Raw genomic sequence first — 26,825 nt, 5'->3', positions numbered from 1 at the left:
AGAACAACAACGAGAACAACGAGAACATCAAGAACATCAAGAACAACGAGAACAACGAGAACAACGAGAACAACGAGAACAACGAGAACAACGAGAACAACGAGAACAACGAGAACAACGAGAACAACGAGAACAACGAGAACAACGAGAACAACGAGAACAACGAGAACAACGAGAACAACGAGAACAACGAGAACAACGAGAGCAACGAGAACAACGAGAACAACGGGAGCAACGAGAACAACGAGAACAACAAGAACAACAAGAACAACAAGAACAACAAGAACAACAAGAACAACAAGAACAACAAGAACAACAAGGACAACAACAACAATAACAACAACAAGAACAACAAGAACAAGAAGAACAAGAAGAACAAGAAGAACAAGAAGAACAAGAAGAACAACAAGAGCAACAAGAACATCTAGAACAACAAGAACAACAAGAACAACCGGAACAACAAGAACAACAAGAACAAGAACAACAAGAACAACAAGAACAAGAACAGCAAGAACAACAAGAACAACAAGAACAACTAGAACAACAAGTACAACAAGACAACATGAACAGCAAGAACAACAAGAACAACAAGAACAAGAACAACAAGAACAACCGGAACAACAAGAACAACAAGAACAACCAGAACAACAACAACAAGGACCACTAGAACAACAACAAGAACAACAACAAGAACAACATGAACAACAAAAACAACAAGAACAACAAGAACAACAAGAACAACAAGAACAACAAGAACACCAAGAACAACAAGAACAACAAGAACAACAAGAACAACAAGAACAACAAGAACAACAAGAACAACAAGAACAACAAGAACAACAAGAACAACAAGAACAACAAGAACAACAAGAACAACAAGAACAACAAGAACAACAAGAACAACAAGAACAACAAGAACAACAAGAACAACCGGAACAACAAGAACAACAAGAACAACTAGAACAACAAGAACAACAGGAACAACAAGAACAACAAGATCAACATGACCAGCAAGAACAACAAGAACAACAAGAACAATAAGAACAACAAGAACAACAAGAACCACAAGAACAACAAGGACAAGAACAACAACTACAACAAGAACAGCAAGAACAACAACAACAACAAGAACAACAACAACAACAAGAACAACAACAAGAACAACAAGAACAACAAGAGCAACAAGAACAACAAGAACAACAAGATCAACAAAAACAACAAGAACAACAAGAACAACAAGAACAACAAGAACAACAAGAACAACAAGAACTACAACAACAACAAGGACAACAAGAACAACAACAACAACAACAACAACAACAACTAGAACAACAACAACAAGAACAACAAGAACAACAAGAACAACAAGAATAACAAGAACAACAAGAACAACAAGGACAACAACAACAACAACCACAAGAACAACAAGAACAACAAGAACAACAAGAACAACAAGAACAACAAGAACAACAAGAACAACAAGAACAACAAGAACAACAAGAACAACAAGAACAACAAGAACAACAAGAACAACAAGAACAACAAGAACAACAAGAGCAACAAGAACAACAAGAACAACAAGAACAACAAGAACAACAAGAACAACAAGAACAACAAGAACAACAAGAAAAACAAGAACAACAAGCCCAACAAGAGCAAAAAGAGCAACAAGAGCAACAAGAGCAACAAGTGCAACAAGAGCAACAAGATCAACAAGAGCAACAAGAGCAACAAGAGCAACAAGAACAACAAGAACAACAAGAACAACAAGAACAACAAGAACAACGAGAACAACGAGAACAACGAGAACAACGAGAACAACGAGAACAACGAGAACAACGAGAACAACGAGAACAACGAGAACAACGAGAACAACAAGAACAGCAAGAACAACAAGAACAGCAAGAACAACAAGATCAACAAGAACAACAACAAGAACAACAAGAGCAACAAGATCAACAAAAACAAATAGAACAACAAGAAGAACAAGGCCAACAAGAACAAGAAGAACAACAAGAACAACAAGAACAACAAGAACAACAAGAACAACAAGAACAACAAGAACAACAAGAACAACAAGAACAACAAGAACAACAAGAACAACAAGAACAACAAGAACAACAAGAACAGCAAGAACAACAAGAACAGCAAGAACAACAAGATCAACAAGAACAACAACAAGAACAACAAGAGCAACAAGATCAACAAAAACAAATAGAACAACAAGAAGAACAAGGCCAACAAGAACAAGAAGAACAACAAGAACAACAAGAACAAGAAGAACAACAAGAACAACAAGAACAACAAGAACAACAAGAACAACAAGAACAACAAGAACAACAAGAACAACAAGAACAACGAGAACAACGAGAACAACGAGAACAACGAGAACAACGAGAACAACGAGAACAACGAGAACAACGAGAACAACGAGAACAACGAGAACAACGAGAACAACGAGAACAACGAGAACAACGAGAACAACGAAAACAACGAGAACAACGAGAACAACAACGAGAACAACGAGAGCATCAAGAACATCAAGAACAACAAGAACAACAAGAACAACAAGAACAACAAGAACAACAAGAACAGCAAGAACAACAAGAACAACAAGAACAACAAGAACAACAAGAACAACAAGAACAACAACAACAACAACAACAACAACAAGAACAACAATTACAACAAGAACAACGAGAACAACGAGAACAACGAGAACAACGAGAACAACGAGAACAACGAGAACAACGAGAACAACGAGAACAACGAGAACAACGAGAACAACGAGAACAACGAGAGCAACGAGAACAATGAGAACAACGAGAGCAACGGGAACAACGAGAACAACGAGAACAACGAGAACAACAAGAACAACAACGAGAACAACGAGAACAACGAGAACAACGAGAACAACAAGAACAACGAGAACAACAAGAACAACAAGAACATCAAGAACAACAAGAACAACAAGAACAACAAGAACAACCGGAACAACAAGAACAACAAGAACAACTAGAACAACAAGAACAACAGGAACAACAAGAGCAACAAGAACTACCAGAACAACAAGAACAACAAGAACAACAAGAACAACAAGGACAACAACAACAACAACAACAACAACAACAACAACAACAAGATCAACATGACCAGCAAGAACAACAAGAACAACAAGAACAACAAGAACAAGAACAGCAAGATCAACAACAACAACAACAACAGCAACAAGAGCAACAACAACAACAACAGCAACAAGAGCAACAAAAGCAACAAGAGCAACAAGGACGACAAGAACAACAAGAACAACAAGATCAACAAGAGCAACAAGAGCAGCAAGAACAACAACAACGGCAAGGACAACAACAACAACAACAACAAGAACAGAAAGAACAACAAGGACAACAAGAACAAGAACTGCAAGAGCAACAACAACAAGAACCACATGAACAACAACAACAAGAACAACAAGAACAACAACAACAACAGGAACAACAAGAACCACAACGACAAGAACAACAACAACAAGAACAACAAAAACAAGAACAACAAGAACAACAACAAGAACAACAAGAGCAACAAGAACAACAAGAGCAACAAGAGCAACAAGAACAACAAGATCAACAAGAACAACAAGAACAACAAGAACAACAAGGACAACAACAACAAGAACAACAAGGACAACAACAACAAGGACAACTAGAACAACAACAAGAAGAACAACAAGAACAACATGAACAGCAAAAACAACAAGAACAACAAGAACAACAAGAACAACAAGAACAACAAGAACAACAAGAACAACAAGAACAACAAGAACAACAAGAACAACAAGAACAACAAGAACAACAAGAACAACAAGAACAACAAGAACAACAAGAACAACAAGAACAACAAGAACAACAAGAACAACAAGAACAACAAGAACAACAAGAACAACAAGAACAACAAGAACAACAAGAACAACAAGGACAACAACAACAATAACAACAACAAGAACAACAAGAACAAGAAGAACAAGAAGAACAAGAAGAGCAAGAAGAACAACAAGAGCAACAAGAACATCTAGAACAACAAGAACAACAAGAACAACCGGAACAACAAGAACAACAAGAACAAGAACAACAAGAACAACAACAACAACAAGAACAACAAGGACAACATCAACAACAACAACAAGGACAACAAGAACAACAAGAACAACAAGAACAACAAGATCAACAAGAACAACAAGAACAACAAGAACAACAAGAACAACAAGAACAACAAGAACAACAAGAACAACAAGAACAACAAGAACAACAAGAACAACAAGAACAACAAGAACAACAAGAACAACAAGAACAACAAGGACAACAACAACAATAACAACAACAAGAACAACAAGAACAAGAAGAACAAGAAGAACAAGAAGAACAAGAAGAACAAGAAGAACAACAAGAGCAACAAGAACATCTAGAACAACAAGAACAACAAGAACAACCGGAACAACAAGAACAACAAGAACAAGAACAACAAGAACAACAAGAACAAGAACAGCAAGAACAACAAGAACAACAAGAACAACTAGAACAACAAGTACAACAAGACAACATGAACAGCAAGAACAACAAGAACAACAAGAACAAGAACAACAAGAACAACCGGAACAACAAGAACAACAAGAACAACCAGAACAACAACAACAAGGACCACTAGAACAACAACAAGAACAACAACAAGAACAACATGAACAACAAAAACAACAAGAACAACAAGAACAACAAGAACAACAAGAACAACAAGAACAACAAGAACACCAAGAACAACAAGAACAACAAGAACAACAAGAACAACAAGAACAACAAGAACAACAAGAACAACAAGAACAACAAGAACAACAAGAACAACAAGAACAACAAGAACAACAAGAACAACCGGAACAACAAGAACAACAAGAACAACTAGAACAACAAGAACAACAAGATCAACATGACCAGCAAGAACAACAAGAACAACAAGAACAATAAGAACAACAAGAACAACAAGAACCACAAGAACAACAAGGACAAGAACAACAACTACAACAAGAACAGCAAGAACAACAACAACAACAAGAACAACAACAACAACAAGAACAACAACAAGAACAACAAGAACAACAAGAGCAACAAGAACAACAAGAACAACAAGATCAACAAAAACAACAAGAACAACAAGAACAACAAGAACAACAAGAACAACAAGAACAACAAGAACAACAAGAACTACAACAACAACAACAAGAACAACAAGAACAACAACAACAACAACAAGAACAACAAGAACAACAAGAACAACAAGAACAACAAGAACAACAAGAACAACAAGAATAACAAGAACAACAAGAACAACAAGGACAACAACAACAACAACCACAAGAACAACAAGAACAACAAGAACAACAAGAACAACAAGAACAACAAGAACAACAAGAACAACAAGAACAACAAGAACAACAAGAACAACAAGAACAACAAGAACAACAAGAACAACAAGAACAACAAGAGCAACAAGAACAACAAGAACAACAACGAGAACAGGAACAACAAGAACAACAAGAACAACAAGAGCAACAAGAACAATAAGAACAACAAGAACAGCAAGAACAACAAGAACAGCAAGAACAACAAGAACAACAAGAACAACAAGAACAACAAGCACAACAACAACAAGAACAACAACAACAACAACAAGAACAGCAAGTGCAACAACAACAACAACAAGATCAACAACAACAACAAGAACAACAACAGCAAGAACAACAAGAACAACAAGAACAACAAGCCCAACAAGAAGAACAAGAACAACAAGAACAACAAGAACAACAACAACAACAAGAACAAGTAGAACAACAACAACAAGAGCAACAAGAACAACAAGAACAAGAACAGCAAGAATAACAAGAGCAACAAGAACAACAAGAACAACAAGAACAACAAGAACAACAAGAACAACAAGAACAACAAGAACAACAAGAACAACAAGGACGACAACAACAACAACAATAACAACATGAACAGCAAGAACAGCATGAACAGCAAGAAAAACAAGAACAAGAACAGCAAGAACAACAACAACAACAAGAACAACAAAAACAAGGACAACAAGAACAACAAGAACAACAAGAACAACAAGAACAACAAGAACAACAAGAAAAACAAGAACAACAAGCCCAACAAGAGCAAAAAGAGCAACAAGAGCAACAAGAGCAACAAGTGCAACAAGAGCAACAAGATCAACAAGAGCAACAAGAGCAACAAGAGCAACAAGAACAACAAGAACAACAGGAACAACAAGAACAACAAGAACAACAAGAACAACGAGAACAACGAGAACAACGAGAACAACGAGAACAACGAGAACAACGAGAACAACGAGAACAACGAGAACAACGAGAACTGCGAGAACAACAAGAACAGCAAGAACAACAAGAACAGCAAGAACAACAAGATCAACAAGAACAACAACAAGAACAACAAGAGCAACAAGATCAACAAAAACAAATAGAACAACAAGAAGAACAAGGCCAACAAGAACAAGAAGAACAACAAGAACAACAAGAACAACAAGAACAACAAGAACAACAAGAACAACAAGAACAGCAAGAACAACAAGAACAGCAAGAACAACAAGATCAACAAGAACAACAACAAGAACAACAAGAGCAACAAGATCAACAAAAACAAATAGAACAACAAGAAGAACAAGGCCAACAAGAACGAGAAGAACAACAAGAACAACAAGAACAACAAGAACAACAAGAACAACAAGAACAACAAGAACAACAAGAACAACAAGAACAACAAGAACAACAAGAACAACGAGAACAACGAGAACAACGAGAACAACGAGAACAACGAGAACAACGAGAACAACGAGAACAACGAGAACAACGAGAACAACGAGAACAACGAGAACAACGAGAACAACGAGAACAACAACGAGAACAACGAGAACATCAAGAACATCAAGAACAACAAGAACAACAAGAACAACAAGAACAACAAGAACAACAAGAACAACAAGAACAGCAAGAACAACAAGAACAACAAGAACAACAAGAACAACAAGAACAACAAGAACAGCAAGAACAACAACAACAACAACAACAACAACAACAACAACAACAAGAACAACAATTACAACAAGAACAACGAGAACAACGAGAACAACGAGAACAACGAGAACAACGAGAACAACGAGAACAACGAGAACAACGAGAACAACGAGAACAACGAGAACAACGAGAACAATGAGAACAACGAGAACAACGAGAGCAACGAGAACAATGAGAACAACGAGAGCAACGAGAACAACGAGAACAACGAGAACAACGAGAACAACAAGAACAACAACGAGAACAACGAGAACAACGAGAACAACGAGAACAACAAGAACAACGAGAACAACAAGAACAACAAGAACATCAAGAACAACAAGAACAACAAGAACAACAAGAACAACCGGAACAACAAGAACAACAAGAACAACTAGAACAACAAGAACAACAGGAACAACAAGAGCAACAAGAACTACCAGAACAACAAGAACAACAAGAACAACAAGAACAACAAGGACAACAACAACAACAACAACAACAACAAGATCAACATGACCAGCAAGAACAACAAGAACAACAAGAACAACAAGAACAAGAACAGCAAGATCAACAACAACAACAACAACAGCAACAAGAGCAACAACAACAACAGCAACAAGAGCAACAAAAGCAACAAGAGCAACAAGAACGACAAGAACAACAAGAACAACAAGATCAACAAGAGCAACAAGAGCAGCAAGAACAACAACAACGGCAAGGACAACAACAACAACAACAACAAGAACAGAAAGAACAACAAGGACAACAAGAACAAGAACTGCAAGAGCAACAACAACAAGAACCACATGAACAACAACAACAAGAACAACAAGAACAACAACAACAACAGGAACAGCAACAACCACAACGACAAGAACAACAACAACAAGAACAACAAAAACAAGAACAACAAGAACAACAACAAGAACAACAAGAGCAACAAGAACAACAAGAGCAACAAGAGCAACAAGAACAACAAGATCAACAAGAACAACAAGAACAACAAGAACAACAAGAACAACAAGAACAACAAGAACAACAAGAACAACAAGAACAACAAGAACAACAAGAACAACAAGAACAACAAGAACAACAAGAACAACAAGAACAACAAGAACAACAAGAACAACAAGAACAACAAGAACAACAAGAACAACAAGAACAACAAGAACAACAAGAACAACAAGGACAACAACAACAATAACAACAACAAGAACAACAAGAACAAGAAGAACAAGAAGAACAAGAAGAGCAAGAAGAACAACAAGAGCAACAAGAACATCTAGAACAACAAGAACAACAAGAACAACCGGAACAACAAGAACAACAAGAACAAGAACAACAAGAACAACAACAACAACAAGAACAACAAGGACAACATCAACAACAACAACAAGGACAACAAGAACAACAAGAACAACAAGAACAACAAGATCAACAAGAACAACAAGAACAACAAGAACAACAAGAACAACAAGAACAACAAGATCAACAAGAACAACAAGAACAACAAGAACAACAAGAACAACAAGAACAACAAGAACAACAAGAACAACAAGAACAACAAGAACAACAAGAGCAACAAGAACAACAAGAACAACAAGAACAACAAGATCAACAAGAACAACAAGAACAACAAGAACAACAAGAACAACAAGAACAACAAGGACAACAACAACAAGAACAACAAGGACAACAACAACAACAACAAGGACAACTAGAACAACAACAAGAAGAACAACAAGAACAACATGAACAGCAAAAACAACAAGAACAACAAGAACAACAAGAACAACAAGAACAACAAGAACAACAAGAACCACAAGAACAACAAGAACAACAAGAACAACAAGAACAACAAGAACAACAAGAACAACAAGAACAACAAGAACAACAAGAACAACAAGAACAACAAGAACAACAAGAACAACAAGAACAACAAGAACAACAAGAACAACAAGGACAACAACAACAATAACAACAACAAGAACAACAAGAACAAGAAGAACAAGAAGAACAACAAGAACAACAAGAGCAACAAGAACAACAAGAACAACAAGAACAACAAGAACAACAAGAACAACCAGAACAACAAGAACAACAAGAACAAGAACAACAAGAACAACAACAAGAACAACAACAACAACAAGAACAACAAGAACAACAAGAACAACAAGAGCAACAAGAACAACAAGAACAACAAGAACAACAAGAACAACAAGATCAACAAGAACAACAAGAACAACAAGAACAACAAGAACAACAAGAACAACAAGGGCAACAACAACAAGAACAACAAGGACAACAACAACAACAACAAGGACAACTAGAACAACAACAAGAAGAACAACAAGAACAACATGAACAGCAAAAACAACAAGAACAACAAGAACAACAAGAACAACAAGAACAACAAGAACAACAAGAACAACAAGAACAACAAGAACAACAAGAACAACAAGAACAACAAGGACAACAACAACAATAACAACAACAAGAACAACAAGAACAAGAAGAACAAGAAGAACAACAAGAACAACAAGAGCAACAAGAACAACACGAACAACAAGAACAACAAGAACAACAAGAACAACAAGAACAACCAGAACAACAAGAACAACAAGAACAAGAACAACAAGAACAACAACAAGAACAACAACAACAACAACAACAACAACAACAAGAACAACAAAAACAACAAGAACAACAAGAACAACAAGAACAACAAGAACAACAAGAACAACAAGAACAACAAGAACAACAAGAACAACAAGAACAACAAGAACAACAAGAACAACAAGAACAACAAGAACAACAAGAACAACAAGAACAACAAGAACAACAAGAACAACAAGAGCAACAAGAACAACAAAAACAACAAGAACAACAAGAACAACAAGAACAACAATAACAACAACAACAACAACGACAACAACGACAACAAGAACAACAACAACAACAAGAACAAGAACAACGGGAACAACAACAACAAGAACAACAAGAACAAGAACAACGGGAACAACAACGACGAGAGCAACAAGAGCAACAAGAACAACAAGAACAATAAGAACAACGAGAACAACAAGAACAAGTACAACAAGATCAACAAGAACAACAAGAACAACAAGAACAACAAGAACAACAAGAGCAACAAGAACAACAAGAACAACAAGATCAACAAGAACAACAAGAACAACAAGAACATGAAGAACAACAAGAACAACAAGAACAACAAGAACAACAAGATCAACAAAAACAACAAGAACAACAAGAACAACAAGAACAACAAGAACAACAAGAACAACAAGAACAACAAGAACTACAACAACAACAAGGACAAGAACAACAACTACAACAAGAACAGCAAGAACAACAACAAGAACAACAACAAGAACAACAACAAGAACAACAACAACAACTAGAACAAGAAGAACAACAAGAACAACAAGAAGAATAACAAGAACAAGAAGAACAACAAGAAGAACAACAAGAACAACAACAAGAACAACAACAACAACAACTATAACAAGAAGAACAACAAGAACACCAAGAACACCAAGAACAACAAGAACAACAAGAACAACGAGAACAACGAGAACAACGAGAACAACGAGAACAACGAGAACAACGAGAACAACGAGAACAACGAGAACAACGAGAACAACCAGAACAACAAGAACAACAAGAACAGCAGGAACAACAAGAACTACAACAACAACAAGGACAACAACAACAACTACAACAAGAACAGCAAGAACAACAACAACAACAAGAACAACAAGAACAACAAGATCAACAAAAACCACAAGAACAACAAGAACAACAAGAACAACAAGAACAACGAGAACAACGAGAACAACGAGAACAACGAGAACAACAAGAACAGCAAGAACAACAAGAACAGCAAGAACAACAAGATCAACAAGAACAACAACAAGAACAACAAGAGCAACAAGATCAACAAAAACAAATAGAACAACAAGAAGAACAAGGCCAACAAGAACAAGAAGAACAACAAGAACAACAAGAACAACAAGAACAACAAGAACAACAAGAACAACAAGAACAACAAGAACAACAAGAACAACAAGAACAGCAAGAACAACAAGAACAACAAGAACAACAAGAACAACAAGAACAACGAGAACAACGAGAACAACGAGAACAACGAGAACAACGAGAACAACGAGAACAACGAGAACAACGAGAACAACGAGAACAACGAGAACAACAAGAACAGCAAGAACAACAAGAACAGCAAGAACAACAAGATCAACAAGAACAACAACAAGAACAACAAGAGCAACAAGATCAACAAAAACAAATAGAACAACAAGAAGAACAAGGCCAACAAGAACAAGAAGAACAACAAGAACAACAAGAACAACAAGAACAACAAGAACAACAAGAACAACAAGAACAACAAGAACAACAAGAACAACAAGAACAGCAAGAACAACAAGAACAGCAAGAACAACAAGATCAACAAGAACAACAACAAGAACAACAAGAGCAACAAGATCAACAAAAACAAATAGAACAACAAGAAGAACAAGGCCAACAAGAACAAGAAGAACAACAAGAACAACAAGAACAACAAGAACAACAAGAACAACAAGAACAACAAGAACAACAAGAACAACAAGAACAACAAGAACAACAAGAACAACAAGAACAACAAGAACAACAAGAACAACAAGAACAACAAGAACAACGAGAACAACGAGAACAACGAGAACAACGAGAACAACGAGAACAACGAGAACAACGAGAACAACGAGAACAACGAGAACAACGAGAACAACGAGAACAACGAGAACAACGAGAACAACGAGAACAACGAGAACAACGAGAACAACAACGAGAACAACGAGAACATCAAGAACATCAAGAACAACAAGAACAACAAGAACAACAAGAACAACAAGAACAACAAGAACAGCAAGAACAACAAGAACAACAAGAACAACAAGAACAACAAGAACAACAAGAACAACAAGAACAGCAAGAACAACAACAACAACAACAACAACAACAAGAACAACAATTACAACAAGAACAACGAGAACAACGAGAACAACGAGAACAACGAGAACAACGAGAACAACGAGAACAACGAGAACAACGAGAACAACGAGAACAACGAGAACAACGAGAACAACGAGAGCAACGAGAACAATGAGAACAACGAGAGCAACGAGAACAACGAGAACAACGAGAACAACGAGAACAACGAGAACAACGAGAACAACGAGAACAACGAGAACAACGAGAACAACGAGAACAACGAGAACAACGAGAACAACGAGAACAACAAGAACAACGAGAACAACAAGAACAACAAGAACAACAAGATCATCAAGAACAACAAGAACAACAAGAACAACAAGAACAACCGGAACAACAAGAACAACAAGAACAACTAGAACAACAAGAACAACAGGAACAACAAGAGCAACAAGAACTACCAGAACAACAAGAACAACAAGAACAACAAGAACAACAAGGACAACAACAACAACAACAACAACAACAACAACAACAACAACAACAAGATCAACATGACCAGCAAGAACAACAAGAACAACAAGAACAACAAGAACAAGAACAGCAAGATCAACAACAACAACAACAACAGCAACAAGAGCAACAACAACAACAACAGCAACAAGAGCAACAAAAGCAACAAGAGCAACAAGAACGACAAGAACAACAAGAACAACAAGATCAACAAGAGCAACAAGAGCAGCAAGAACAACAACAACGGCAAGGACAACAACAACAACAACAACAACAAGAACAGAAAGAACAACAAGGACAACAAGAACAAGAACTGCAAGAGCAACAACAACAAGAACCACATGAACAACAACAACAAGAACAACAAGAACAACAACAACAACAGGAACAACAAGAACCACAACGACAAGAACAACAAAAACAAGAACAACAAGAACAACAACAAGAACAACAAGAGCAACAAGAACAACAAGAGCAACAAGAGCAACAAGAACAACAAGATCAACAAGAACAACAAGAACAACAAGAACAACAAGGACAACAACAACAAGAACAACAAGGACAACTAGAACAACAACAAGAAGAACAACAAGAACAACATGAACAGCAAAAACAACAAGAACAACAAGAACAACAAGAACAACAAGAACAACAAGAACAACAAGAACAACAAGAACAACAAGAACAACAAGAACAACAAGAACAACAAGAACAACAAGAACAACAAGAACAACAAGAACAACAAGAACAACAAGGACAACAACAACAATAACAACAACAAGAACAACAAGAACAAGAAGAACAAGAAGAACAAGAAGAGCAAGAAGAACAACAAGAGCAACAAGAACATCTAGAACAACAAGAACAACAAGAACAACCGGAACAACAAGAACAACAAGAACAAGAACAACAAGAACAACAACAACAACAAGAACAACAAGGACAACATCAACAACAACAACAAGGACAACAAGAACAACAAGAACAACAAGAACAACAAGAACAACAAGATCAACAAGAACAACAAGAACAACAAGAACAACAAGAACAACAAGAACAACAAGAACAACAAGATCAACAAGAACAACAAGAACAACAAGAACAACAAGAACAACAAGAACAACAAGAACAACAAGAACAACAAGAACAACAAGAGCAACAAGAACAACAAGAACAACAAGAACAACAAGATCAACAAGAACAACAAGAACAACAAGAACAACAAGAACAACAAGAACAACAAGGACAACAACAACAAGAACAACAAGGACAACAACAACAAGAACAACAAGGACAACAACAACAACAACAAGGACAACTAGAACAACAACAAGAAGAACAACAAGAACAACATGAACAGCAAAAACAACAAGAACAACAAGAACAACAAGAACAACAAGAACAACAAGAACAACAAGAACAACAAGAACAACAAGAACAACAAGAACAACAAGAACAACAAGAACAACAAGAACAACAAGAACAACAAGAACAACAAGAACAACAAGAACAACAAGAACAACAAGAACAACAAGAACAACAAGGACAACAACAACAATAACAACAACAAGAACAACAAGAACAAGAAGAACAAGAAGAACAACAAGAACAACAAGAGCAACAAGAACAACAAGAACAACAAGAACAACAAGAACAACAAGAACAACAAGAACAACCAGAACAACAAGAACAACAAGAACAAGAACAACAAGAACAACAACAAGAACAACAACAACAACAACAACAACAACAAGAACAACAAAAACAACAAGAACAACAAGAACAACAAGAACAACAAGAACAACAAGAACAACAAGAACAACAAGAACAACAAGAACAACAAGAACAACAAGAACAACAAGAACAACAAGAGCAACAAGAACAACAAGAACAACAAGAACAACAAGAACAACAAGATCAACAAGAACAACAAGATCAACAAGAACAACAAGAACAACAAGAACAACAAGGGCAACAACAACAAGAACAACAAGGACAACAACAAGAACAACAAGGACAACAAGGACAACAACAAGAACAACAACAAGAACAACATGAACAACAAGAACAACATGAACAGCAAAAACAACAAGAACAACAAGAACAACAAGAACAACAAGAACAACAAGAACAACAAGAACAACAAGAACAACAAGAACAACAAGAACAACAAGAACAACAAGAACAACAAGAACAACAAGAACAACAAGAACAACAAGAACAACAAGAACAACAAGAACAACAAGAACAACAAGGACAACAACAACAATAACAACAACAAGAACAACAAGAACAACAAGAACAACAAGAACAACAAGAACAACAAGAACAACAAGGACAACAAGAACAACAATAACAACAACAACAACAAGAACAACAAGAACAACAAGAACAACAAGAACGACAAGAGCAACAAGAACAACAAGAACAACAACAAGAACAACAAAAACAACAAGAACAACAACAACAAGAACAACAAAAACAACAAGAACAACAACAACAACAAGAACAACAAGAACAACAAGAACAACAAGAACAACAAAAACAACAAGAACAACAAGAACAACAAGAACAACAAGAGCAACAAGAACAACAAGAACAACAAGAACAACAAGAACAACAAGAACAACAAGAACAACAAGAACAACAAGAACAACAAGAACAACAAGAGCAACAAGGACAACAACAACAAGAACAACAAGGGCAACAACAACAACAAGGACAACTAGAACAACAACAAGAAGAACAACAAGAACAACATGAACAGGAAAAACAACAAGAACAACAAGAACAACAAGAGCAACAAGAACAACAAAAACAACAAGAACAACAAGAACAACAAGAACAACAATAACAACAACAACAACAACGACAACAACGACAACAAGAACAACAACAACAACAAGAACAAGAACAACGGGAACAACAACAACAAGAACAACAAGAACAAGAACAACGGGAACAACAACGACGAGAGCAACAAGAGCAACAAGAACAACAAGAGCAACAAGAACAACAAGAGCAACAAGAACAACAAGATCAACAAGAGCAACAAGAGCAACAAGAGCAACAAGAACAACAAGAACAACAAGAACAACAAGAACAACGAGAACAACGAGAACAACGAGAACAACGAGAACAACGAGAACAACGAGAACAACGAGAACAACGAGAACAACAAGAACAACAAGAACAACAAGAACAACGAGAACAACGAGAACAACAAGAACAGCAAGAACAACAAGATCAACAAGAACAACAACAAGAACAACAAGAGCAACAAGATCAACAAAAACAACAAGAACAACAAGAACAACAAGAGCAACAAGATCAACAAGAACAACAAGAACAACAAGAACAACAAGAACAACGAGAACAACGAGAACAACGAGAACAACGAGTACAACAAGAACAACAAGAACAACGAGAACAACGAGAACAACGAGAACAACGAGAGCAACGAGAACAACGAGAACAACGAGAACAACGAGAACAACGAGGACAACGAGAACAACGAGAACAACGAGAACAACGAGAACAACGAGAACAACGAGAACAACGAGAACAACGAGAACAACGAGAACAACGAGAACAACGAGAACAACGAGAACAACGAGAACAACGAGAACAACAACGAGAACAACGAGAACAACAACGAGAACAACGAGAACATCAAGAACATCAAGAACAACAAGAACAACAAGAACAACAAGAACAACAAGAACAACAAGAACAACAAGAACAACAAGAACAACAAGAACAACAAGAGCAACAAGAGCAACAAGAACAACGAGAACAACGAGAACAACGAGAACAACGAGAACAACGAGAACAACGAGAACAACGAGAACAACGAGAACAACGAGAGCAACGAGAACAACGAGAACAACGAGAGCAACGAGAACAACGAGAACAACGAGAACAACGAGAACAACAAGAACAACAACGAGAACAACGAGAACAACGAGAACAACGAGAACAACAAGAACAACGAGAACAACAAGAACAACAAGAACAACAAGAACAACCGGAACAACAAGAACAACAAGAACAACTAGAACAACAAGAACAACAGGAACAACAAGAGCAACAAGAACTACCAGAACAACAAGAACAACAAGAACAACAAGAACAACAAGGACAACAACAACAACAACAACAACAACAACAACAACAAGATCAACATGACCAGCAAGAACAACAAGAACAACAAGAACAACAAGAACAAGAACAGCAAGATCAACAGCAACAACAACAACAACAGCAACAAGAGCAACAACAACAACAACAGCAACAAGAGCAACAAAAGCAACAAGAGCAACAAGAACGACAAGAACAACAAGAACAACAAGATCAACAAGAGCAACAAGAGCAGCAAGAACAACAACAACGGCAAGGACAACAACAACAACAACAACAACAAGAACAGAAAGAACAACAAGGACAACAAGAACAAGAACTGCAAGAGCAACAACAACAAGAACCACATGAACAACAACAACAAGAACAACAAGAACAACAACAACAACAGGAACAACAAGAACCACAACGACAAGAACAACAACAACAAGAACAACAAAAACAAGAACAACAAGAACAACAACAAGAACAACAAGAGCAACAAGAACAACAAGAGCAACAAGAGCAACAAGAAGAACAAGAAGAACAACAAGAGCAACAAGAACATCTAGAACAACAAGAACAACAAGAACAACCGGAACAACAAGAACAACAAGAACAAGAACAACAAGAACAAGAACAACAAGAACAACAAGAACAAGAACAGCAAGAACAACAAGAACAACAAGAACAACTAGAACAACAAGTACAACAAGACAACATGAACAGCAAGAACAACAAGAACAACAAGAACAAGAACAACAAGAACAACCGGAACAACAAGAACAACAAGAACAACCAGAACAACAACAACAAGGACCACTAGAACAACAACAAGAACAACAACAAGAACAACATGAACAACAAAAACAACAAGAACAACAAGAACAACAAGAACAACAAGAACAACAAGAACAACAAGAACAACAAGAACAACAAGAACAACAAGAACAACGAGAACAACGAGAACAACGAGAACAACGAGAACAACGAGAACAACGATAACAACGAGAACAACGAGAACAACGAGAACAACGAGAACAACGAGAACAACGAGAACAACGAGAACAACGAGAACAACGGGAACAACGAGAACAACGAGAACAACGAGAACGACGAGAACAACGAGAACAACAAGAACAACAACGAGAACAACGAGAACAACGAGAACAACAAGAACAACAAGAACAACAAGAACAACAAGAACAACAAGAACAACAAGAACAACAAGAACAACAAGAACAACAAGAACAACAAGAACAACAAGAACAACAAGAACAACAAGAACAACCGGAACAACAAGAACAACAAGAACAACTAGAACAACAAGAACAACAGGAACAACAAGAACAACAAGATCAACATGACCAGCAAGAACAACAAGAACAACAAGAACAATAAGAACAACAAGAACAACAAGAACCACAAGAACAACAAGGACAAGAACAACAACTACAACAAGAACAGCAAGAACAACAACAACAACAAGAACAACAACAACAACCAGAACAACAACAAGAACAACAAGAACAACAAGAGCAACAAGAACAACAAGAACAACAAGATCAACAAAAACAACAAGAACAACAAGAACAACAAGAACAACAAGAACTACAACAACAACAAGGACAACAAGAACAACAACAACAACAACAAGAACAACTAGAACAACAACAACAAGAACAACAAGAACAACAAGAACAACAAGAATAACAAGAACAACAAGAACAACAAGGACAACAACAACAACAACCACAAGAACAACAAGAACAACAAGAACAACAAGAACAACAAGAACAACAAGAACAACAAGAACAACAAGAACAACAAGAACAACAAGAACAACAAGAACAACAAGAACAACAAGAACAACAAGAACAACAAGAACAACAAGAACAACAAGAACAACAAGAACAACAAGAACAACAAGAACAACAAGAGCAACAAGAACAACAAGAACAACAACGAGAACAGGAACAATAAGAACAACAAGAACAACAAGAGCAACAAGAACAATAAGAACAACAAGAACAGCAAGAACAACAAGAACAGCAAGAACAACAAGAACAACAAGAACAACAAGAACAACAAGCACAACAACAACAAGAACAACAACAAGAACAACAAGAACAGCAAGTGCAACAACAACAACAACAAGATCAACAACAACAACAAGAACAACAGCAAGAACAACAAGAACAACAAGAACAACAAGCCCAACAAGAAGAACAAGAACAACAAGAACAACAAGAACAACAACAACAACAAGAACAAGTAGAACAACAACAACAAGAGCAACCAAAACAACAAGAACAAGAACAGCAAGAATAACAAGAACAACAAGAACAACAAGAACAACAAGAACAACAAGAACAACAAGAACAACAAGAACAACAAGAACAACAAGAACAACAAGAACAACAAGAACAACAAGAACAACAAGGACAACAACAACAACAACAATAACAACATGAACAGCAAGAACAGCATGAACAGCAAGAAAAACAAGAACAAGAACAGCAAGAACAACAACAACAACAAGAACAACAAAAACAAGGACAACAAGAACAACAAGAACAACAAGAACAACAAGAACAACAAGAACAACAAGAACAACAAGAACAACAAGAACAACAAGAACAACAAGAACAACAAGAACAACAAGAAAAACAAGAACAACAAGCCCAACAAGAGCAAAAAGAGCAACAAGAGCAACAAGAGCAACAAGTGCAACAAGAGCAACAAGATCAACAAGAGCAACAAGAGCAACAAGAGCAACAAGAACAACAAGAACAACAAGAACAACAAGAACAACGAGAACAACGAGAACAACGAGAACAACGAGAACAACGAGAACAACGAGAACAACGAGAACAACAAGAACAGCAAGAACAACAAGAACAGCAAGAACAACAAGATCAACAAGAACAACAACAAGAACAACAAGAGCAACAAGATCAGCAAAAACAAATAGAACAACAAGAAGAACAAGGCCAACAAGAACAAGAAGAACAACAAGAACAACAAGAACAACAAGAACAACAAGAACAACAAGAACAACAAGAACAACAAGAACAACAAGAACAACAAGAACAACAAGAACAACAAGAACAACAAGAACAACAAGATCAACAAGAACAACAAGAACAACGAGAACAACGAGAACAACGAGAACAACGAGAACAACGAGAACAACGAGAACAACGAGAACAACGAGAACAACGAGAACAACGAGAACAACGAGAACAACGAGAACAACGAGAACAACGAGAACAACGAGAACAACGAGAACAACGAGAACAACAACGAGAACAACGAGAACAACAACGAGAACAACGAGAACATCAAGAACATCAAGAACAACGAGAACAACGAGAACAACGAGAACAACGAGAACAACGAGAACAACGAGAACAACGAGAACAACGAGAACAACGAGAACAACGAGAACAACGAGAACAACGAGAACAACGAGAACAACGAGAACAACGAGAACAACGAGAACAACGAGAACAACGAGAGCAACGAGAACAACGAGAACAACGGGAGCAACGAGAACAACGAGAACAACAAGAACAACAAGAACAACAAGAACAACAAGAACAACAAGAACAACAAGAACAACAAGAACAACAAGGACAACAACAACAATAACAACAACAAGAACAACAAGAACAAGAAGAACAAGAAGAACAAGAAGAACAAGAAGAACAAGAAGAACAAGAAGAACAACAAGAGCAACAAGAACATCTAGAACAACAAGAACAACAAGAACAACCGGAACAACAAGAACAACAAGAACAAGAACAACAAGAACAACAAGAACAAGAACAGCAAGAACAACAAGAACAACAAGAACAACTAGAACAACAAGTACAACAAGACAACATGAACAGCAAGAACAACAAGAACAACAAGAACAAGAACAACAAGAACAACCGGAACAACAAGAACAACAAGAACAACCAGAACAACAACAACAAGGACCACTAGAACAACAACAAGAACAACAACAAGAACAACATGAACAACAAAAACAACAAGAACAACAAGAACAACAAGAACAACAAGAACAACAAGAACACCAAGAACAACAAGAACAACAAGAACAACAAGAACAACAAGAACAACAAGAACAACAAGAACAACAAGAACAACAAGAACAACAAGAACAACAAGAACAACAAGAACAACAAGAACAACAAGAACAACAAGAACAACAAGAACAACAAGAACAACAAGAACAACAAGAACAACAAGAACAACCGGAACAACAAGAACAACAAGAACAACTAGAACAACAAGAACAACAGGAACAACAAGAACAACAAGATCAACATGACCAGCAAGAACAACAAGAACAACAAGAACAATAAGAACAACAAGAACAACAAGAACCACAAGAACAACAAGGACAAGAACAACAACTACAACAAGAACAGCAAGAACAACAACAACAACAAGAACAACAACAACAACAAGAACAACAACAAGAACAACAAGAACAACAAGAGCAACAAGAACAACAAGAACAACAAGATCAACAAAAACAACAAGAACAACAAGAACAACAAGAACAACAAGAACAACAAGAACAACAAGAACTACAACAACAACAAGGACAACAAGAACAACAACAACAACAACAACAACAACAACTAGAACAACAACAACAAGAACAACAAGAACAACAAGAACAACAAGAATAACAAGAACAACAAGAACAACAAGGACAACAACAACAACAACCACAAGAACAACAAGAACAACAAGAACAACAAGAACAACAAGAACAACAAGAACAACAAGAACAACAAGAACAACAAGAACAACAAGAACAACAAGAACAACAAGAACAACAAGAACAACAAGAACAACAAGAACAACAAGAGCAACAAGAACAACAAGAACAACAAGAACAACAAGAACAACAAGAACAACAAGAACAACAAGAACAACAAGAAAAACAAGAACAACAAGCCCAACAAGAGCAAAAAGAGCAACAAGAGCAACAAGAGCAACAAGTGCAACAAGAGCAACAAGATCAACAAGAGCAACAAGAGCAACAAGAGCAACAAGAACAACAAGAACAACAAGAACAACAAGAACAACAAGAACAACGAGAACAACGAGAACAACGAGAACAACGAGAACAACGAGAACAACGAGAACAACGAGAACAACGAGAACAACGAGAACAACGAGAACAACAAGAACAGCAAGAACAACAAGAACAGCAAGAACAACAAGATCAACAAGAACAACAACAAGAACAACAAGAGCAACAAGATCAACAAAAACAAATAGAACAACAAGAAGAACAAGGCCAACAAGAACAAGAAGAACAACAAGAACAACAAGAACAACAAGAACAACAAGAACAACAAGAACAACAAGAACAACAAGAACAACAAGAACAACAAGAACAACAAGAACAACAAGAACAACAAGAACAACAAGAACAGCAAGAACAACAAGAACAGCAAGAACAACAAGATCAACAAGAACAACAACAAGAACAACAAGAGCAACAAGATCAACAAAAACAAATAGAACAACAAGAAGAACAAGGCCAACAAGAACAAGAAGAACAACAAGAACAACAAGAACAAGAAGAACAACAAGAACAACAAGAACAACAAGAACAACAAGAACAACAAGAACAACAAGAACAACAAGAACAACAAGAACAACGAGAACAACGAGAACAACGAGAACAACGAGAACAACGAGAACAACGAGAACAACGAGAACAACGAGAACAACGAGAACAACGAGAACAACGAGAACAACGAGAACAACGAGAACAACGAGAACAACGAAAACAACGAGAACAACGAGAACAACAACGAGAACAACGAGAACATCAAGAACATCAAGAACAACAAGAACAACAAGAACAACAAGAACAACAAGAACAACAAGAACAGCAAGAACAACAAGAACAACAAGAACAACAAGAACAACAAGAACAACAAGAACAACAAGAACAACAACAACAACAACAAGAACAACAATTACAACAAGAACAACGAGAACAACGAGAACAACGAGAACAACGAGAACAACGAGAACAACGAGAACAACGAGAACAACGAGAACAACGAGAACAACGAGAACAACGAGAACAACGAGAGCAACGAGAACAATGAGAACAACGAGAGCAACGGGAACAACGAGAACAACGAGAACAACGAGAACAACAAGAACAACAACGAGAACAACGAGAACAACGAGAACAACGAGAACAACAAGAACAACGAGAACAACAAGAACAACAAGAACATCAAGAACAACAAGAACAACAAGAACAACAAGAACAACCGGAACAACAAGAACAACAAGAACAACTAGAACAACAAGAACAACAGGAACAACAAGAGCAACAAGAACTACCAGAACAACAAGAACAACAAGAACAACAAGAACAACAAGGACAACAACAACAACAACAACAACAACAACAACAACAACAACAACAAGATCAACATGACCAGCAAGAACAACAAGAACAACAAGAACAACAAGAACAAGAACAGCAAGATCAACAACAACAACAACAACAGCAACAAGAGCAACAACAACAACAACAGCAACAAGAGCAACAAAAGCAACAAGAGCAACAAGGACGACAAGAACAACAAGAACAACAAGATCAACAAGAGCAACAAGAGCAGCAAGAACAACAACAACGGCAAGGACAACAACAACAACAACAACAAGAACAGAAAGAACAACAAGGACAACAAGAACAAGAACTGCAAGAGCAACAACAACAAGAACCACATGAACAACAACAACAAGAACAACAAGAACAACAACAACAACAGGAACAACAAGAACCACAACGACAAGAACAACAACAACAAGAACAACAAAAACAAGAACAACAAGAACAACAACAAGAACAACGAGAGCAACAAGAACAACAAGAGCAACAAGAGCAACAAGAACAACAAGATCAACAAGAACAACAAGAACAACAAGAACAACAAGGACAACAACAACAAGAACAACAAGGACAACAACAACAAGGACAACTAGAACAACAACAAGAAGAACAACAAGAACAACATGAACAGCAAAAACAACAAGAACAACAAGAACAACAAGAACAACAAGAACAACAAGAACAACAAGAACAACAAGAACAACAAGAACAACAAGAACAACAAGAACAACAAGAACAACAAGAACAACAAGAACAACAAGAACAACAAGAACAACAAGAACAACAAGAACAACAAGAACAACAAGAACAACAAGAACAACAAGAACAACAAGAACAACAAGGACAACAACAACAATAACAACAACAAGAACAACAAGAACAAGAAGAACAAGAAGAACAAGAAGAGCAAGAAGAACAACAAGAGCAACAAGAACATCTAGAACAACAAGAACAACAAGAACAACCGGAACAACAAGAACAACAAGAACAAGAACAACAAGAACAACAACAACAACAAGAACAACAAGGACAACATCAACAACAACAACAAGGACAACAAGAACAACAAGAACAACAAGAACAACAAGATCAACAAGAACAACAAGAACAACAAGAACAACAAGAACAACAAGAACAACAAGAACAACAAGAACAACAAGAACAACAAGAACAACAAGAACAACAAGAACAACAAGAACAACAAGAACAACAAGAACAACAAGGACAACAACAACAATAACAACAACAAGAACAACAAGAACAAGAAGAACAAGAAGAACAAGAAGAACAAGAAGAACAAGAAGAACAACAAGAGCAACAAGAACATCTAGAACAACAAGAACAACAAGAACAACCGGAACAACAAGAACAACAAGAACAAGAACAACAAGAACAACAAGAACAAGAACAGCAAGAACAACAAGAACAACAAGAACAACTAGAACAACAAGTACAACAAGACAACATGAACAGCAAGAACAACAAGAACAACAAGAACAAGAACAACAAGAACAACCGGAACAACAAGAACAACAAGAACAACCAGAACAACAACAACAAGGACCACTAGAACAACAACAAGAACAACAACAAGAACAACATGAACAACAAAAACAACAAGAACAACAAGAACAACAAGAACAACAAGAACAACAAGAACAACAAGAACACCAAGAACAACAAGAACAACAAGAACAACAAGAACAACAAGAACAACAAGAACAACAAGAACAACAAGAACAACAAGAACAACAAGAACAACAAGAACAACAAGAACAACAAGAACAACCGGAACAACAAGAACAACAAGAACAACTAGAACAACAAGAACAACAAGATCAACATGACCAGCAAGAACAACAAGAACAACAAGAACAATAAGAACAACAAGAACAACAAGAACCACAAGAACAACAAGGACAAGAACAACAACTACAACAAGAACAGCAAGAACAACAACAACAACAAGAACAACAACAACAACAAGAACAACAACAAGAACAACAAGAACAACAAGAGCAACAAGAACAACAAGAACAACAAGATCAACAAAAACAACAAGAACAACAAGAACAACAAGAACAACAAGAACAACAAGAACAACAAGAACAACAAGAACTACAACAACAACAACAAGAACAACAAGAACAACAACAACAACAACAAGAACAACAAGAACAACAAGAACAACAAGAACAACAAGAACAACAAGAACAACAAGAATAACAAGAACAACAAGAACAACAAGGACAACAACAACAACAACCACAAGAACAACAAGAACAACAAGAACAACAAGAACAACAAGAACAACAAGAACAACAAGAACAACAAGAACAACAAGAACAACAAGAACAACAAGAACAACAAGAACAACAAGAACAACAAGAGCAACAAGAACAACAAGAACAACAACGAGAACAGGAACAACAAGAACAACAAGAACAACAAGAGCAACAAGAACAATAAGAACAACAAGAACAGCAAGAACAACAAGAACAGCAAGAACAACAAGAACAACAAGAACAACAAGAACAACAAGCACAACAACAACAAGAACAACAACAACAACAACAAGAACAGCAAGTGCAACAACAACAACAACAAGATCAACAACAACAACAGGAACAACAACAGCAAGAACAACAAGAACAACAAGAACAACAAGCCCAACAAGAAGAACAAGAACAACAAGAACAACAAGAACAACAACAACAACAAGAACAAGTAGAACAACAACAACAAGAGCAACAAGAACAACAAGAACAAGAACAGCAAGAATAACAAGAGCAACAAGAACAACAAGAACAACAAGAACAACAAGAACAACAAGAACAACAAGAACAACAAGAACAACAAGAACAACAAGGACAACAACAACAACAACAATAACAACATGAACAGCAAGAACAGCATGAACAGCAAGAAAAACAAGAACAAGAACAGCAAGAACAACAACAACAACAAGAACAACAAAAACAAGGACAACAAGAACAACAAGAACAACAAGAACAACAAGAACAACAAGAACAACAAGAAAAACAAGAACAACAAGCCCAACAAGAGCAAAAAGAGCAACAAGAGCAACAAGAGCAACAAGTGCAACAAGAGCAACAAGATCAACAAGAGCAACAAGAGCAACAAGAGCAACAAGAACAACAAGAACAACAGGAACAACAAGAACAACAAGAACAACAAGAACAACGAGAACAACGAGAACAACGAGAACAACGAGAACAACGAGAACAACGAGAACAACGAGAACAACGAGAACAACGAGAACAGCGAGAACAACAAGAACAGCAAGAACAACAAGAACAGCAAGAACAACAAGATCAACAAGAACAACAACAAGAACAACAAGAGCAACAAGATCAACAAAAACAAATAGAACAACAAGAAGAACAAGGCCAACAAGAACAAGAAGAACAACAAGAACAACAAGAACAACAAGAACAACAAGAACAACAAGAACAACAAGAACAGCAAGAACAACAAGAACAGCAAGAACAACAAGATCAACAAGAACAACAACAAGAACAACAAGAGCAACAAGATCAACAAAAACAAATAGAACAACAAGAAGAACAAGGCCAACAAGAACGAGAAGAACAA

This window comes from Megalopta genalis, chromosome 8 (genome assembly GCF_051020955.1).
Source record: "Megalopta genalis isolate 19385.01 chromosome 8, iyMegGena1_principal, whole genome shotgun sequence".
Taxonomy (NCBI): Eukaryota; Metazoa; Arthropoda; class Insecta; order Hymenoptera; family Halictidae; genus Megalopta; species Megalopta genalis.
The sequence above is the reverse complement of the archived record's forward strand: the minus strand, read 5'-3'. Positions refer to the sequence as shown.